The following is a 7,141-nucleotide window of genomic DNA, read 5'->3' as shown; positions in this document are numbered from 1 at the left end:
TGAGTGGGGGGTACGGCCAACGTTTCTTAGTAAAGTTGGGTACGGGTGCCTCAGGCCGTGCGGGAAGACAGAAATGGATCGGGGAGTGCGACGGCGTGCACAGCGAGCTGCACGTGCGGTTGTCAGACGGGCCGGCGGGCGTCTACCTCAGTTCGGGAGTGCCGGAAAGAGCGGACGCTGCCGCAGTCTTGATTCAGGAGCCATGAAGACATGAACACAAGTTTGCTTCATGGAAGTTTGGTTCATTCAAAAGATTGCCTCGTTAGAGTAATACGGACACCCCTTTCAACGTAAAGTTCGCTCAAATAAGCTGTATAATTAGGAAAACAGATTATGCCCACATCCCCTCGCGGGAACCCTGGTGTGATGCGACGCTGAAGGGGGTTCCATTGGCGTCGCATCAAGCAATCGTCGGGTACGGCAAGAGAGCAAGCGCATACGCGGACGACCGTCGAGTGAGAGACTGGCCAGAGCGCGGCACTCCGCACTGCACATGCGCACAGCGCCGCCCACCGGCGGAGTGAGAGTGCGCTGCGCCACGTACGTGCCCGCAGATGTTGAGAGAGAGTGTTCGCTATCAGAGAGAGCAGAGGGGGTGAGCGGAGGAGACGCAGCTGTGCGGACGCGGACGCACGCAGGACAGGGCCGCCGGCAAGAGATGCTCCTCTCAGCGTCGCATCTAAAAAGGAAAAGGCCATGCGACCCACTCGCTCATTTCCCGCAACAGAACCTATGATGTCATATCAGCCAGGTCTGCGATTGGCGGAGGCCGGCAAAAGCAAACGCGAATTAGGCAGAGCTTATAGCTTGCCGAACGAGATATCTGCACTTGAATTTAGGCCATATTCTTTTTAATTTAAAGCAGTAAGAATGGTGGAACCGACAGTGGAAATTACGAAAGCACACGTAAACATAAAAGTACCGATGCATACTGCTGTTCGTACTGCGGGAACTATGCTTGGTTTAGCTGCACAGGACAGCGGGGCTTTGGGGTAGTTTCAGACGACACTGGCCAATTGACGCAAGCAACGGTGTCTTGCGTGACCATATTTGTCGAGCAAGCACTCTGTTTTACGAAATGATTATTTTCTCTCTGAACGAAAACAAGCCAGGTTTGAATACGGTCAAAAACAAACCAGAGGCAGAAAACGGAGGCAGAAAACGGCTTGCCACGGTATGGCGGCGCCATCTAGGTTCGCTAATGGTAAACAAGGCTTTCCAATCAACTGCAGAATGCTCGGCTCCTGTGGTGTCATTGCAGACCATGAAAACACACTATTTAGCAGTAAAATCAAAATTTTAACATAAATTGATTAATCTCTCAGTGAATAAAACATCGTTTGCATCCGGACAAGCGCTGGGGACACTATAAAACAGGAAATCTTTCGAATAAAACAAACTTGTATTTTGTCTTCATAGCTCGTTTCACGCTTCACAGGCTATGAGGCGTGCTATAGTGGAGGGCTCCGGATTAATTTTGACCACCTGGGGATCTTTAACGTGCGCCGAAATCTCAAACACAGGCATTTTCGCTTTTCGCCTCCATCAGAAAAGCGGCCGCGGTGGCCGGGAATCGTACGTGCGTCCTTGGGCTCAGCAGCAGAACGCCTCAGCCACTGAGCCACAGCGGCAGGTTCCCTCCCACAGTCATTTCGCCATGTCTGCGGTGGTAAAACTGAAAGCCAAGGCAACCCCCAATATTGCTGCGTGGTCGGCTGCCACAAAAGCTAGTAAGGCGAAAGAAAAGAGTCCATCCGTGAAATTCCACAGGCTCCCTGCAGCAAAAGCGCACCAAAAGGAAAGATGGCAAGCGTGGATCACTGCAGCTCGAAACCCTTGTGGAAGGTCATGATAGTTCAAATTAACAAAAAAAAAAAAAAGGACTTGGGCTGTTTGTGGGTTGTTGCGAAGTTGCAACCAGCAGGAGACCCAGCCATATGACCCGGCTCTGACAAAGCGCTCAGGAGAGTGGTTCGGCACAGCTCACTGATCGAGAGAGAAACGGCTTCCCTCTCCAAAGAAACCACCACTCACTTTACTGAACCACGGCTCACTCGTTCTTTTAAAGGAGCAGCTCAAAATATCTGAATTACTACTCAGCGACCCACCTCTACACTAGAACAGCCGTAGTGTGAACTCTATGGGGACAACAGAGGACATGAGAGCGAGGTGCAAATTACCTGGGAGGCCCTGGGTGTGTGGAGACCATTCGACAGGCTGTGGGAAAACATGCAGGGGCCAAACCTGGACCATGGAGGAAAGAAAACTCAGCAGAGGCCACTACTCTACCCGCAATGCAGAGTGTGTGTGGCCCCAAGGATGCCTACTGAGCATCAGCAATCTCGGGCCCCATCAGCTACTATATGAATGAAAGCAGCAGCGGAGAAGTTGAGTACAACTGATTTACAACAGATGCCTAAGGTCCGCCAGTTATTTTGGGCAATAGGATACTACCTGAATAAAAGTAATAACAGAAAAGATCCTAATATAGCGGGGGGCTTCACAAAAATCATCAAGGATTCTTCACAGTAAACCGAATTCTTTACTGCTACATTGCATTTGTGTATCTTTCTGTACTTTCATAGTCTCTCAGTGTGCATTACTTGGACCAGCTCATTTACTGCTACGGCTCGTTCGCATATTTTTTTTCGCTTTCCCTTCTTTTTCTTGCAGCACGAATTACACCAGCAAGCAGACTGGCAACACATACCACAGATTGCTTAGAACCAGGGTTCTGTGCAGCTGGTGGGCACCTGTCCCACTCACCCGCCATCACATTGAGCTGTCATGCTGCACGCTATTCGACAACTTCTGTTGCCAAGCGCTACTTGTTCATTTTAGCAAAACTTGTCTCGATTCCACGTTCCAGGTTGCACGTTCACATATACTGACTCAGTGAGGATCAATTTTTCCTATCATTTTTTTTCCTTTCACGCTCATGTGAAAATTGGCTGCGACGGTCAGTTTCTGTGCCCCATTGCATGTTATACGTGCCTTGAGCCCATACAGTTAATTGGTTGCTTTCACAATCATCTCTCACGCCGTATATACTGATAGTACCTTTTTTTTTTTTCTACCTTTGTTCCCCTTCACCCATGCCTTAGAGGAAAGTTGCAGGTGTCTCAGGCCCGCCTAAGCTAAGCTAAGCTGTCATAAAGGAGGGAAAGATGGAAGAAGGGGGCTCGATTTTGTCTGACTTGTGGTGCCGACACGTTATCAGGCCCCTCAGGCCCACCTCTTCTCCATTCAATAAACCTTCCTCTCTCTCTCGAAGCACAAGAGTGGCCTATCAGAGGCCATCAATAACGAAAGTATAAATGGTACAAAAGAGGGGCACTGGATCTCAAGAAAGCATATCTAGTCATGCAAAAAAAAACACACAACGTAGCACCACCCTAGGCACGCACGTACTTACAGCAAAAGGAAATTAAAGTTCATAAAATAATTTCTGCTTTGAAGACAACACAACTGACGGCCTTTATTAATTACAAACTCCCCTGCATACAATACAAGAGCTTGAGGCCTGGCTGACACACTCGTTAGTTCGCCCTACTCACGCTGCTAATTCAACAGGCCACTCCCGCAGCTACTGGGGGAGGTGCCTGAACAATTTCTGCATCTTGGAAGATTGGACGGCAATGACGACGATCGGGGCCTACAGAGACAGCAAAACAGAAGTCAAGCTAGGAAATTTTTTTCCTTCGTGGTCTGTCACCCGAAACTGGGGACCTGCATGAGCCCGTGCCAACCACAGGATCCCGCACTGGATCCATTTCTCCTTTGCACTGGGAAAGGCCACGAACTGTGTCCTTGTGATGTGTTTACTCCAAACTGACAGTTGCTCCTGTTTCATTACTACCCTGCAAAGGGAAAAATGTGACATTCACTTGAAATGCAGCCATACGGCTTCGACGGCCATGAACAATTTGTCCTGGCCCGTCCGCATCACTACTACACATGGAAACAACTAAGAGCCCTTCTTTTTCACGCTCACCCTCTTGAGGCTCTGAAGCGGCCCACATAACCATTCCTGCAGTTGGTAGTCAAGTGGTGATGGTGCACAAAGTGTGTGAGATTTTTTTCATTTCACATTTCAGGGCAATGGTAACCACAGAGGGCAAAAGTAAAAGCATGTCACCTGTCCGCAAACAACAGACGCTTATGTGTGACCCAGTCTTTCTGGCCAAAGGTTTCAAGTGCGCCACCAATCAGAGAGCGTGCATGGCCTCCCCATCATGCCATGGTAGTAGGCCAATGCCGCTGACAGAGGCGCCACTTTGACAGCTCCTCCCTTCGAAAAACTTTGCCCTCCACAACCACCTGCGAACAGGCAATCACAAGATACCCTTGGCTCCTGAAGTGCGCGATCAAATTCACATCCCACCGTTCCCTAAAAATATGCACCCGGTTCACAATCAGGAACGCAGGCAGGCAAGGGCGAAAGCCCTGCACAAACGATTCGGAAATTTGGAGGACGTGCTGTACGTGGACGCGGCCGACTATCCGGGTCGCAATGCTATGGCAATTGCAATAGTCAATCACCAGGGCAATTCCATCAGCTCCGGGTCGGTCCGCACGAGCGAGCCGGAGGTGGGCGAAGAGACGGCCATTGCCCTGGCAATGACGGCATCCGCAAAAATCAAATACGTGGTGAGCGACTCAAAGTCTGCTATTATAAATTACGCAAGGGGGCGCATCTCCCCAGAGGCATCTGCAATTCTAAGGATTGGGCTCAACAACATTCAGCGTTCGGGCAAGATATGTCTAATATGGGCACCTGCACACTCTGGCCTGGCTGGGAATGAATGCGCGCACGACGCCACTCGAGGATTTTCTGACCGAGCTGGTGACGACAACAACGCTCATTCACTTCGCTGCTCGGGTAGGGATCGCCTTGTGTCCTACAGGGACATAACTAATCATTACAGGCTAGAGCGGACCCGCTTCCCCCCGGCTCATCCTACCCTCAGTAAATGGCAATCCGTGGCTTGGAGACTTCTACAGACCAACTCGTATCCCAACCCGGTTGCGTACAGTCACTGTTACCCTGGGCAATATTCTGACAAGTGCCACCGGTGTAAGGACAGGGCAGACTTAGCCCACATGCTGTGGGCTTGTCCACAGGCGACAACGTTAGGTCGCAACATCGCTACTGTAGAGCAATGGGAGACCGTATTGCTCAGCTCCGACCCAGCTGATCAAGTCTGGGCCATTCAGCTGGCCGAAGACGCTGCTAGAGCCCAAGGGCTCTTGGCCGACGTCTAGGACTACTGGCTGTTATGCAATAAAGTTTTCACTCACTCACTCACTCCACAAACCGAGACACTCTCTCTGCGGCTTTTCTATAATGCTTTGAAGCCACGTGGGGCGGATTAAGGGCTGATGTTGTTCGACCCTGAGACAAGGAGAGTATCCCATTACAAAACAGGCCTAGCCAGGGGCCACGGACCACTCAGCGAGTTTGTGGAGGCACCGCCTCCCACCCAGGCTCGCGACAGCCACTCAGGTGAGTGTTCCATGGCGTGACCGAGCAATAAAGGGGGCTTTGTTGATTATGCCTGCCTCCTTGGCACCTTCCAGTGAGTCAGTCGAATTGGACTGTGGCTTTGGTTCTCGTGCTCTAGTCTGTTATCCGGGTAATACAACCCATTAATTGCTGGAACCACGACAGCATTTAGCTACAACTTTTAGGCGGCATTTATGTGGAGGAGACAGCCCGCACGAACCCAGATGTGCAGAGATTAGCTTTTGTGTTTAACTCCTGTTTCGCTTTGATTACACGGGCTTGTTCTTTGACGTGCGGTACGATTAGCGGCAGCAGCAGCGGTGGATTTTTATTTCCTCCACTGGCCAAGCCCAGCAATAGATACAAAAAAAGTTCCTGATAATAATAATCAAAAAACAACCTTCCCAAGCTACAACTAAGGGCCTTCCCAATGTATTAGTGGTTTTTCATGCTTGCAGGACACTCTAGCCGTGGCCTGCTTACTGCAGCTGCGCACTTCACACAGACATTTCTGCTTTGCTGGTGCAGTGAATCAATGCAATTCAAAGCACCACTGGACACAAAGAATCTTTTTAGAATAACAGGGATGTTTGTGTGTGGGACAATTCTCTATATTCTTCACATTTTTAAAGTGCTACAGCAATTTTTTTTTTCTGCAATCATACGGATATCCCCGAAGGATTAATTTAAATTAGGACACCGCACAGCAAAACCCACAAAACAGACACAAACCTGCTTGTGTTCACACCCAATGTAGGATTTGCATACAAAACTAGCACACGCCATTTTACAACACGCGCACTTCTTCACTGGGTTGGCTGGAAAAGTGAACGACAAGGTCTTTAGCCAGCCCAAAGACAGTGCACCGCACCGGATTGTACAGGGCGCTCGGCTTTGCTTCCGTTAACCCCTTGTGGTACCCTGATGCAATTCTTTGCATTCTGCATACTGAACTACACAACAACGGACCACAGAGAGAACGCATCCTTGCATCATTTGACATCAGTGTGGACATCACAAGAATTTGCAATTAAAACTGTGAACTTGCAACTTTCCACTACGATCACAATGGAATCCCAGGGGACCACCAGTCAGAGACGGGCAGTCAGCCAAGCTGAGGGAGATGCACTGCCTGGGGAACTGCACGGCCACGGTTTTCATTGGTACTTCAGAAAATGAAACTCATGAGCAAAATGCGAAAATTGGGGAAACAAGCAGTCAGCAAACGTCCACTGCTGCTGCGGCCAGGATGGGCGGCCACAGTTGCCAGTCTCTCTCCGACGGGCGGCCAACAAGCAACATGGTGGTCGCGAGAGGTCCTCACAGGTGACCACCACAAATGCAGCTCCTGTGAAGTCTGCACCGTCCGTACACGAGTGGTCAAGCTCTCCACAGGGCACCTGCATCTTTCACCCCGTGCCAAGGGCAGTCCTTACATGCAACGTGCCACTGTGTTTGGCACGTTCATCTTTCCAATAACCAAAATGGTCTCCTTGTCGTTGCTCAGCAAGAACTTACCAAGTCTGAAAATTCAGTGAGAATTTCATCGAGCTATTGCACGTTTATTTTATCAAGAGACACCACACTGGTACACATTCCAGCAGCCCTTTGAAGAAAGGAAAGGTAGCATGGTGT

This window comes from Haemaphysalis longicornis, unplaced genomic scaffold (genome assembly GCF_048455015.1).
Source record: "Haemaphysalis longicornis isolate Haplotype H1 unplaced genomic scaffold, Haemaphysalis longicornis Haplotype H1 scaffold_3, whole genome shotgun sequence".
NCBI lineage: Eukaryota > Metazoa > Arthropoda > Arachnida > Ixodida > Ixodidae > Haemaphysalis > Haemaphysalis longicornis.
Note: the sequence above shows the minus strand (reverse complement) of the source record.